The sequence below is a fragment of the Acipenser ruthenus genome, unplaced genomic scaffold (assembly GCF_902713425.1).
Source record: "Acipenser ruthenus unplaced genomic scaffold, fAciRut3.2 maternal haplotype, whole genome shotgun sequence".
NCBI classification, from domain to species: domain Eukaryota; kingdom Metazoa; phylum Chordata; class Actinopteri; order Acipenseriformes; family Acipenseridae; genus Acipenser; species Acipenser ruthenus.
Window position 1 is genome coordinate 1 of NW_026708140.1, and position 12,500 is coordinate 12,500.

General features: G+C 49.1%; 1 pseudogene; it reads right to left on the reverse strand.

Annotated features, from left to right (window-relative positions):
• Positions 1 to 325: 325 nt before the first annotated feature.
• The window catches only part of LOC131729780 (protein cornichon homolog 2-like), a 13,253-nt pseudogene continuing 1,078 nt past the window's right edge, over positions 326 to 12,500 (reverse strand).

A 12,500-nucleotide genomic window follows, 5' to 3' on the forward strand; every position in this document is an offset into this window, starting at 1 on the left:
ATTGTAAAGCACAGAGAGGTCTGGTAAAGCATAGGGAGCATTGTAAAGCACAGAGAGGTCTGGTAAAGCATAGGGAAGCATTGTAAAGCACAGAGAGGTCTGGTAAAGCATAGGGAAGCATTGTAAAGCACAGAGAGTCTGGTAAAGCATAGGGAAGCATTGTAAAGCACAGAGAGGTCTGGTAAAGCATATTAAAAAACAAACCAGGGTAAAGTGTGACAATGTACGCATGACAGACAGACAGGCAGACAGACCCCCCCTCCCCTCCTCCCTAAGTCCACGTATTCATGCTTGTGACCCGGACAGTGTTCTGACAGCAGCTCACCTGTACAGGTAATAGAAGAAGGAGAGCAGGTAGAAGCCCAGTTTGCACCAGGACTCTTTTTGGCAGTAGTTGAGATGTCTGCGTCCATCACGCTGACCGGATCGTACATGACCTCCGACCCGTCCGCCGGCCGGTGGAAATACCTGGGGGGGGAGATGTGATTGAGGGGGGGGGGGTGGGGGGTGGGGTCGGGGGGTGGGGTCGGGGTTGGTGTTGGGGGTTGGGGTTATATTATTATTATTATTATTATTATTATTATTATTATTATTATTATTATTATTTATTTCTTTAGCAGACACCCTTATCCAGGGCGACTTACAATTGTTACAAGATATCACATTATTTTCACATACAATTCCCCATTTATACAGTTGGGTTTTTACTGGAGCAATCTAGGTAAAGTACCTTGCTCAAGGGTACAGCAGCAGTGCCCCCCACCTGGGATTGAACCCACGACCCTCCGATCAAGAGTCCAGAGCCCTGACCGCTACTCCACACTGCTGCCCTGGGGTTGGGGTTGGGGTTAATGTTGGGGTTGGGGATGGGGATGGGGTTGGGATTGGGTGGGTTGGTGTTGGGGGTTGGGGTTGGGGTTAATGTTGGGGTTGGGGATGGGGATGGGGTTGGGATTGGGGTTGGTGTTGGGGGTTGGGGTCGGGGTTAATGTTGGGTTGGGGATGGGGATGGTGTTGGGGTTGGTGTTGGGGTTGGGATTGGTGTTGGGGGTTGGGGTTAATGTTGGGGTTGGGGATGGTGTTGGGGTTGGGGATGAGTTGGGGTTGGGTTTGGGTTGGTGTTGGGGTTGGGGATGAGGTTGGGGTTGGGGATGGTGTTGGGGTTGGTGTTGGGGTTGGGGTTGGTGTTGGGGTTAGTGTTGGGGTTGGGGATGGGGGATGGTGTTGGGGTTGGTGTTGGGGTTGGGGTTGGTGTTGGGGGTTGGGGTTAGTGTTGGGGTTGGGGATGGGGATGGTGTTGGGGTTGGTTTTGGGGGTTGGTGTTGGGGTTGGGGTTGGTGTTGGGGTTGGGGATGAGGTTGGGGTTGGGGTTGGGGTTGGTGTTGGGGTTGGGGATGAGGTTGGGGTTGGGGATGGTGTTGGGGTTGGGGTTGGGGTTAGTGTTGGGGTTGGGGATGGTGTTGGGGTTGGGGTTGGGGTTAGTGTTGGGGTTTGGGGATGGTGTTGGGGTTGGTGTTGGAGTTGGGGTTGGGGTTGGGGTTGGGGGTTGGGGTTGGTGTTGGGGTTGGGGATGAGGTTGGGGTTGGGTTTGGGGTTGGTGTTGGGGTTGGGGATGAGGTTGGGTTGGGGATGGTGTTGGGGTTGGTGTTGGGGTTGGGGTTGGTGTTGGGGGTTGGGGTTAGTGTTGGGGTTGGGGATGGGGATGGTGTTGGGGTTGGTGTTGGGGGTTGGGGTTAGTGTTGGGGTTGGGGGTTGGGGGTTGGGGTTGGGGATGGTGTTGGGGTTGGGGATGGGGATGTGTTGGGGTTGGTGTTGGGGTTGGGGTTAGTGTTGGGGTTGGGAATGGGGATGGTGTTGGGTTGGGAATGGGGATGGTGGTTGGTGTTGGGGTTGGGAATGGGGATGGTGTTGGGGTTGGGGATGAGGTTGGGGTTGGGGTTGGTGTTGGGTCGGTGTTGGGGTTAGTGTTGGGGTAGGGGATGAGGTTGGGGTTGGGGTTGGGGGGTGAGGTTGGGCATGGGGTTGGGGATGAGGTTGGGGTCGGGGTCGGGTTAGTGTTGGGGTTGGGTTGGGGTCAGGGTCGGGGTCGGGTCTCTTACCTCCACAGGTGGTAGAAGAGGAGGGGTATGTTGAGCCCGAGGGTCACCCACTCCAAGGCGCACATAAACATGAGGCAGAAAAGCCCGTGGATCGAATACTCCGGGACCACCAGCTGGGGGGGGGGGGGGCACAGAGTCACACAGAGTCAGAGATCAAGGAACGAACGGAGACTTGGGGGTTTGATACAGCGACCGCAAACCATGGTCTCCTGGACCCAGTTTCAAGCCGCTGTATCTACAATTAAAATTTACAAACACATGTCTAAGAATCGTGTCTGTTGCTCAGACTGACTGGCTGCTTGTAAACCCTGGAATGGGTGAAACTGCGATGCAACGGGAGTCTTATTTCCTTCCCGTGGTGTTTATCAAAGGAAAATGAAGGAGTTGTGTTTTTAAAAGGAGAGAGGTACAGCATGATGCTCAGGATGAAAATGATTTGCAGCGCGATGATGTTAATCACGCTAATAAGAGGCAGAAATTAGCTGAGGTTTGTGGCATTTGACATGTCTGTGTGCAGAGTGAGGAAGAGAGACTGTCCACTGAATATAGATGAGACGAGATGAAAGGGGCAGAGAGAGAGAGAGAGAGGAGGGGGAGAGAAGAGAGAGGAGAGAAGAGAGAGAAGAGAGAGGAGGGGGAGAGAAGAGAGAGAGAGAGGAGGGGAGAGAGGAGGAGAGAGAGAGGAGAGAGAGGAGGGGGAGAGAAGAGAGAGAGAGGAGGGGGGAGAGGAGAGAGAGAGGAGAGAGAGAGAGAGGAGAGAGAGGAGGGGGGAGAGGAGAGAGAGAGAGAGAGAGGAGGGGGGAGAGAAGAGAGGTGAGAGAGAGGAAAGAATGAGAGTTTGTGTGTGTAGCCTACACTCTCTCTCTCTGCTCTCTCTCTATCTCTCCTTCGCTCTCCTTCCCCCGCTCTCCGCTATCCCACGTCTCCCTTCTCCCTCTCCCCCCTCATCCTCTCCCCCTCTCCCTCCCTCTCCCCCTCTCCCCCTCTCCCTCCTCGTCCTCTCTCCCCCTCTCCCTCCTCTCCCCCTCTCCCCCTCTCCCCCTCTCCCTCCTCTTCCCCTCCTCCCCCTCTCCCTCCTCTTCCTCTCTCCCCCTCTCCCTCATCTCCCCTTCTCCCCCCTCTCCCTCCTCGTCCTCTCTCCCCCTCTCCTCTCTCTCCGCTTGCCTGCTTGCTCTCTGCAATGATGCTGCTGTGATTAAGCTCTTGAAAGCCGTTGTTGTGAGGGTGCCCACCCCCGCACTGCTCTCCTCACAGCACTCGGAGTTAACCCCTTCACTCACAGGCTGATTTTGCATTAAAATCACATGTTGTGTCTTTCTCAGCGATTTCAGTGTGGATTCAATCTAGTAGATGCCAGTCCTTCAGTTAAAGGATGAAGGAAGGAGGGAGGGAGGGAGGGAGGGAGGGGCCACACTGGGTCTCAGGTGGAGGCAGTGAGTCGAGTCGCTGAATTTTCGTCTGTCTTTCCACTTAAACAGTCAGGTTAGTTTAAATCTCCCCCAAGGGGGTCCACCGTCCCCCACTCCCTCAGAGAAACAGAGAGAGAGAGAGAGAGAGAGAGAGAGAGAGAGAGAGAGAGAGATGGATAGAGAGAGGGAGGGAATGGATAGAGAGAGGGAGGGGTGGATAGAGAGATGGATAGAGAGGGATAGAGGTATAGAGATGGATAGAGAGGGATAGAGATGGATAGAGAGAGGGAGGGATGGATAGAGAGAGGGAGGGGTGGATAGAGGGATGGATAGAGAGAGGGAGGAAGGCATGGATAGAGAGAGGGAGGAAGGCATGGATAGAGAGATGGATAGAGGGAGGGAAGGATGGATAGAGAGAGAGGGAGGGAGGGAGGGATGGATAGAGAGAGAGAGGGAGGGAGGGAGGGAGGGATGGAGGGATGGACAGAGAGAGGGAGGGAGGGAGGGATGGATAGAGAGAGAGAGGGAGGGAGGGATGGATAGAGAGAGAGAGGGAGGGAGGGATGGATAGAGAGCTGGACAGAGAGGGAGGGATGGATAGAGAGAGGGAGGGAGGGAGGGAGGGATGGATAGAGAGAGGGAGGGAGGGGTGGATAGAGAGAGGGAGGGAGGGATGGAGGGATGGACAGAGAGACGGATGAAAGCTGGCAGTACTGTACCTGCGCAGCAGGCTGCAGATTCTCTCAATGTTATGAATTCTCTCTCGCTGAGGAGAGAGAGAGATGGGATTAGTTCACTGTAAACGGCGCTCACACTGTTATGAATTCTCTCTCGCTGAGGAGAGAGAGAGATGGGATTAGTTCACTGTAAACGACGCTCACACTGTTATGAATTCTCTCCTCGCTGAGGAGAGAGAGAGATGGGATTAGTTCACTGTAAACGGCGCTCACACTGTTATGAATTCTCTCTCGCTGAGGAGAGAGAGAGATGGGATTAGTTCACTGTAAACGGCGCTCACACTGTTATGAATTCTCTCTCGCTGAGGAGAGAGAGAGATGGGATTAGTTCACTGTAAACGGCGCTCACACTGTTATGAATTCTCTCTCGCTGAGGAGAGAGAGAGATGGGATTAGTTCACTGTAAACGGCGCTCACACTGTTATGAATTCTCTCTCGCTGAGGAGAGAGAGAGATGGGATTAGTTCACTGTAAACGACGCTCACACTGTTATGAATTCTCTCTCGCTGAGGAGAGAGAGAGATGGGATTAGTTCACTGTAAACGACGCTCACACTGTTATGAATTCTCTCTCGCTGAGGAGAGAGAGAGATGGGATTAGTTCACTGTAAACGGCGCTCACACTGTTATGAATTCTCTCTCGCTGAGGAGAGACAGAGATGGGATTAGTTCACTGTAAACGACGCTCACACTGTTATGAATTCTCTCTCGCTGAGGAGAGAGAGAGATGGGATTAGTTCACTGTAAACGACGCTCACACTGTTATGAATTCTCTCTCGCTGAGGAGAGAGAGAGATGGGATTAGTTCACTGTAAACGGCGCTCACACTGTTATGAATTCTCTCTCAATGAGGAGAGAGAGAGATGGGATTAGTTCACTGTACACGACGCTCACTGTTATGAATTCTCTCTCAATGAGGAGAGAGAGAGATGGGATTAGTTCACTGTAAACGATGCTCACACTGTTTTGAATTCTCTCTCGCTGAGGAGAGAGAGATGGGATTAGTTCACTGTAAACGGCGCTCACACTGTTATGAATTCTCTCTCAATGAGGAGAGAGAGAGATGGGATTAGTTCACTGTACACGACGCTCACTGTTATGAATTCTCTCTCAATGAGGAGAGAGAGAGATGGGATTAGTTCACTGTAAACGATGCTCACACTGTTATGAATTCTCTCTCGCTGAGGAGAGAGAGAGATGGGATTAGTTCACTGTAAACGGCGCTCACACTGTTATGAATTCTCTCTCGCTGAGGAGAGAGAGAGATGGGATTAGTTCACTGTAAACGATGCTCACACTGTTATGAATTCTCTCTCGCTGAGGAGAGAGAGAGATGGGATTAGTTCACTGTAAACGACGCTCACACTGTTATGAATTCTCTCTCGCTGAGGAGAGAGAGAGATGGGATTAGTTCACTGTAAACGGCGCTCACACTGTTATGAATTCTCTCTCGCTGAGGAGAGAGAGAGATGGGATTAGTTCACTGTAAACGGCGCTCACACTGTTATGAATTCTCTCTCGCTGAGGAGAGAGAGAGATGGGATTAGTTCACTGTAAACGATGCTCACACTGTTATGAATTCTCTCTCGCTGAGGAGAGAGAGAGATGGGATTAGTTCACTGTACACGACGCTCACACTGTTATGAATTCTCTCTCGCTGAGGAGAGAGAGAGATGGGATTAGTTCACTGTACACGACGCTCACACTGTTTTGCTATTCAGCAGCTTCTTGACGTCAGACAGGGAAATGAAACGGGTCTGCAGCTGTACGGTACCCGTGATTATAATATACTGGACACAATCACAGGACTCTAATTAGATACCAAAGTGATGCTTCAGCAGTGAATGGAGCTGAGAGAGGATAGGGGGGAGGAGGGGGGGGGGGGGGTCAGAGAGGCTCAGCTGGCATTCCCCAAACTCCACCCCCCACCCCCCCCAGGGGGAGCCCGCAGAAAAGCTGTCAAGTTACAATATGTGAAGTTATTAACCCGATACCACTAATTAGAGCACTGAGCATGAATAGAGTGAGATACACACTGAGATACACACTGAGACACACTGAGATACACACTGAGACACACTGAGACACACTGAGATACACACTGAGACACACTGAGATACACACTGAGACACACTGAGCATGAATAGAGTGAGATACACACTGAGACACACTGAGCATGAATAGAGTGAGATACACACTGAGACACACTGAGCATGAATAGAGTGAGATACACACTGAGACACACTGAGCATGAATAGAGTGAGATACACACTGAGACACACTGAGCATGAATAGAGTGAGATACACACTGAGACACACTGAGCATGAATAGAGTGAGATACACACTGAGACACACTGAGCATGAATAGAGTGAGATACACACTGAGACACACTGAGCATGAATAGAGTGAGATACACACTGAGACACACTGAGCATGAATAGAGTGAGACACACACTGAGACACACTGAGCATGAATAGAGTGAGATACACATTGAGACACACTGAGCATGAATAGAGTGAGATACACACTGAGACACACTGAGCATGAATAGAGTGAGATACACACTGAGACACACTGAGCATGAATAGAGTGAGATACACACTGAGACACACTGAGCATGAATAGAGTGAGATACACACTGAGACACACTGAGCATGAATAGAGTGAGATACACACTGAGACACACTGAGCATGAATAGAGTGAGATACACACTGAGACACACTGAGCATGAATAGAGTGAGACACACACTGAGACACACTGAGCATGAATAGAGTGAGATACACACTGAGACACACTGAGCATGAATAGAGTGAGACACACACTGAGACACACTGAGCATGAAGAGTGAGATACACACTGAGACACACTGAGCATGAATAGAGTGAGATACACACTGAGACACACTGAGCATGAATAGAGTGAGATACACACTGAGACACACTGAGCATGAATAGAGTGAGACACACACTGAGACACACTGAGCATGAATAGAGTGACACACTGAGAGACACTGAGGCACACTGAGATACACGCTGAGAGACACACTGAGATACACACTGAGATACACTGAGAGACACACTGACACCCACACATACACACACACACACACACACACACACACACTCACACACACACTGATACGCACACACACACACACACACACACGCACACACAGGGAGGCTCTGTCTCTCCTCACCGCTCTGGTCGGGTTACCCTGGTCAATAGGGTTCTTGAAGTCTGTCCTCAGCTCATCGAAAGCAATGACCTGCAGAGAGACACAGAGATTCAATCGCAGTTCAGTTTATCATGCAAACCGTGAACAGCAAACACCGCTGAGATGAAAACCATCCCATAACCCAACACACCCAGGACATCCCATAACCCAACACACCCAGGACATCCCATCACCCCAACACACCCAGGACATCCCATAACCCAACACACCCAGGACATCCCATCACCCAACACACCCAGGACATCCCATAACCCAACACACCCAGGACATCCCATAACCCAACACACCCAGGACATCCCATAACCCAACACACCCAGGACATCCCATAACCCAACACACCCAGGACATCCCATAACCCAACACACCCAGGACATCCCATCATCCAACACACCCAGGACATCCCATAACCCAACACACCCAGGACATCCCATCATCCAACACACCCAGGACATCCCATAACCCAACACACCCAGGACATCCCATAACCCAACACACCCAGGACATCCCATCACCCCAACACACCCAGGACATCCCATAACCCAACACACCCAGGACATCCCATCACCCCAACACACCCAGGACATCCCATAACCCAACACACCCAGGACATCCCATAACCCCAACACACCCAGGACATCCCATAACCCAACACACCCAGGACATCCCATAACCCAACACACCCAGGACATCCCATCACCCAACACACCCAGGACATCCCATAACCCAACACACCCAGGACATCCCATAACCCAACACACCCAGGACATCCCATAACCTAACACACCCAGGACATCCCATCACCCCAACACACCCAGGACATCCCATCACCCCAACACACCCAGGACATCCCATAACCCAACACACCCAGGACATCCCATAACCCAACACACCCAGGACATCCCATAACCCAACACACCCAGGACATCCCATAACCCAACACACCCAGGACATCCCATAACCCAGCACACCCAGGACATCCCATCACCCAACACACCCAGGACATCCCATCACCCAACACACCCAGGACATCCCATCACCCAACACACCCAGGACATCCCATCACCCAACACACCCAGGACATCCCATCACCCAACACACCCAGGACATCCCATAACCCAACACACCCAGGACATCCCATAACCCAACACACCCAGGACATCCCATCACCCAACACACCCAGGACATCCCATAACCCAACACACCCAGGACATCCCATAACCCAACACACCCAGGACATCCCATAACCCAACACACCCAGGACATCCCATAACCCAACACACCCAGGACATCCCATCACCCCAACACACCCAGGACATCCCATAACCCAACACACCCAGGACATCCCATAACCCAACACACCCAGGACATCCCATAACCCAACACACCCAGGACATCCAGTGTAAATTCAATGGCAAACGTTTCCACTAGAAGTCTCTCTCAGCGTCTTCAGTGTAAATTCAATGGCAAACGTTTCCACTAGAAGTCTCTCTCAGCGTCTTCAGTGTAAATTCAACGGCAAACGTTTCCACTAGAAGTCTCTCTCAGCGTCTTCAGTGTAAATTCAATGGCAAACGTTTCCACTAGAAGTCTCTCTCAGCGCCTTCAGTGTAAATTCAATGGCAAACGTTTCCACTAGAAGTCTTTCTCAGCGTCTTCAGTGTAAATTCAATGGCAAACGTTTCCACTAGAAGTCTCTCTCAGCGTCTTCAGTGTAAATTCAATGGCAAACGTTTCCACTAGAAGTCTCTCTCAGCGTCTTCAGTGTAAATTCAATGGTAAACGTTTCCACTAGAAGTCTCTCTCAGCGTCTTCAGTGTAAATTCAATGGCAAACGTTTCCACTAGAAGTCTCTCTCAGCGTCTTCAGTGTAAATTCAATGGCAAACGTTTCCACTATAAGTCTCTCTCAGCGTCTTCAGTGTGAATTCAATGGCAAACGTTTCCACTAGAAGTCTTTCTCAGCATTTTAAGTGTAAATTCAATGGCAAACGTTTCCACTAGAAGTCTCTCTCAGCGTCTTCAGTGTAAATTCAATGGCAAACGTTTCCACTAGAAGTCTCTCTCAGCGTCTTCAGTGTAAATTCAACGGCAAACGTTTCCACTAGAAGTCTCTCTCAGCGTCTTCAGTGTAAATTCAATGGCAAACGTTTCCACTAGAAGTCTCTCTCAGCGCCTTCAGTGTAAATTCAATGGCAAACGTTTCCACTAGAAGTCTTTCTCAGCGTCTTCAGTGTAAATTCAATGGCAAACGTTTCCACTAGAAGTCTCTCTCAGCGTCTTCAGTGTAAATTCAATGGCAAACGTTTCCACTAGAAGTCTCTCTCAGTGTCTTCAGTGTAAATTCAATGGCAAACGTTTCCACTAGAAGTCTCTCTCAGCGTCTTCAGTGTAAATTCAATGGCAAACGTTTCCACTAGAAGTCTCTCTCAGCGTCTTCAGTGTAAATTCAATGGCAAACGTTTCCACTAGAAGTCTCTCTCAGGGTCTTCAGTGTAAATTCAATGGTAAACGTTTCCACTAGAAGTCTCTCTCAGCGTCTTCAGTGTAAATTCAATGGTAAACGTTTCCACTAGAAGTCTCTCTCAGCGTCTTCAGTGTAAATTCAATGGCAAACGTTTCCACTAGAAGTCTCTCTCAGCGTCTTCAGTGTAAATTCAATGGCAAACGTTTCCACTAGAAGTCTCTCTCAGCGTCTTCAGTGTAAATTCAATGGCAAACGTTTCCACTAGAAGTCTCTCTCAGGGTCTTCAGTGTAAATTCAATGGTAAACGTTTCCACTAGAAGTCTCTCTCAGGGTCTTCAGTGTAAATTCAATGGTAAACGTTTCCACTAGAAGTCTCTCTCAGCGTCTTCAGTGTAAATTCAATGGCAAACGTTTCCACTAGAAGTCTCTCTCAGCGTCTTCAGTGTAAATTCAATGGTAAACGTTTCCACTAGAAGTCTCTCTCAGCGTCTTCAGTGTAAATTCAATGGCAAACGTTTCCACTAGAAGTCTCTCTCAGCGTCTTCAGTGTAAATTCAATGGTAAACGTTTCCACTAGAAGTCTCTCTCAGCGTCTTCAGTGTAAATTCAATGGCAAACGTTTCCACTAGAAGTCTTTCTCAGTGTCTTCAGTGTAAATTCAATGGCAAACGTTTCCACTAGAAGTCTCTCTCAGCGTCTTCAGTGTAAATTCAATGGTAAATGTTTCCACTAGAAGTCTCTCTCAGCGTCTTCAGTGTAAATTCAATGGCAAACGTTTCCACTAGAAGTCTTTCTCAGTGTCTTCAGTGTAAATTCAATGGCAAACGTTTCCACTAGAAGTCTCTCTCAGCGTCTTCAGTGTAAATTCAATGGCAAACGTTTCCACTAGAAGTCTCTCTCAGTGTCTTCAGTGTAAATTCAATGGCAAACGTTTCCACTAGAAGTCTCTCTCAGCGTCTTCAGTGTAAATTCAATGGCAAACGTTTCCACTAGAAGTCTTTCTCAGCGTCTTCAGTGTAAATTCAATGGCAAACGTTTCCACTAGAAGTCTCTCTCAGCGTCTTCAGTGTAAATTCAATGGCAAACGTTTCCACTAGAAGTCTCTCTCAGCGTCTTCAGTGTAAATTCAATGGCAAACGTTTCCACTAGAAGTCTCTCTCAGCGTCTTCAGTGTAAATTCAATGGTAAACGTTTCCACTAGAAGTCTCTCTCAGCGTCTTCAGTGTAAATTCAATGGCAAACGTTTCCACTAGAAGTCTCTCTCAGCGTCTTCAGTGTAAATTCAATGGCAAACGTTTCCACTAGAAGTCTCTCTCAGCGTCTTCAGTGTAAATTCAATGGCAAACATTTCTACTAGAAGTCTCTCTGCGTCTTCAGTGTAAATTCAATGGCAAACGTTTCCACTAGAAGTCTTTCTCAGCGCCTTCAGTGTAAATTCAATGGCAAACGTTTCCTCTAGAAGTCTTTCTCAGTGTCTTCAGTGTAAATTCAACGGCAAACGTTTCCACTAGAAGTCTTTCTCAGCGTCTTCAGTGTAAATTCAATGGCAAACGTTTCCACTAGAAGTCTCTCTCAGCGTCTTCAGTGTAAATTCAATGGTAAACGTTTCCTCTAGAAGTCTCTCTCAGGGTCTTTGATGGGTTAAAACCAATGATAAAATCTGTTTGAAAAACGATAGTTTTCCATTCCAGCTTTAACACTGAGATATAAATAAAGAGGTCCCCCCCCCCCCCCCCCCCAACCCCCCCTCACCCACAGCTGGGTCTCCTGATTGGCGTGCCTGTCACTGTAAACATGCAGTTTCCATGGCAACCCACTCTGGGTACCATGGATACAAGCACTGCAGGAGAGAGAGAGAGACGGAGATAGAGAGGAAAATAACACACTGATATCACGGATACACTGTGTGTGTGTGTGTGTGTGTGTGTGTGTGAGTGTGTATGTGTGTGTGTGTGTGTGTGTGTGCGTGTGTGTGTGTGGGTGTGTGTGTGTGTGTGTGAGTGTGTGTGTGTGTGTGTGTGTGTGTGTGCGTGTGTGTGTGTGTGTGTGTGTGTGTGTGTGTGTGTGTGTGTGCGTGTGTGTGTGTGTGCGTGTGTGTGTGGAATGCTCTAGAATGTTCAGGAAGTTAGAAAGAGGAAGAGAGAGAGAACATAGAAGGTAAAAACATTTCTATATTAATGTGGGGATATATATATATATATATAATTTGAATATATATTTAGACAGCCCTGGAATTACGATTCATCAAAATATGGAGAGGGAGAGGGAGAGGAGAGAGAGAAAGAAACACACTGACACACACACACACACACACACACACACACACACACACACACACACACACACACTCACACTGACACACACTGACACACACACACACACACACACACACACACACACACACACACACACACACAGAATCATATTTACTCACCTGCCAGATCACAAAGAAGATGAGCGCAGCACACAGGACCAGAGACAGCATGTAACAGAATGCAGCAAAGGTGAACGCCATCGTGGACTCCAGAGCCACGGAGAGAGGGAGGAGAGAGG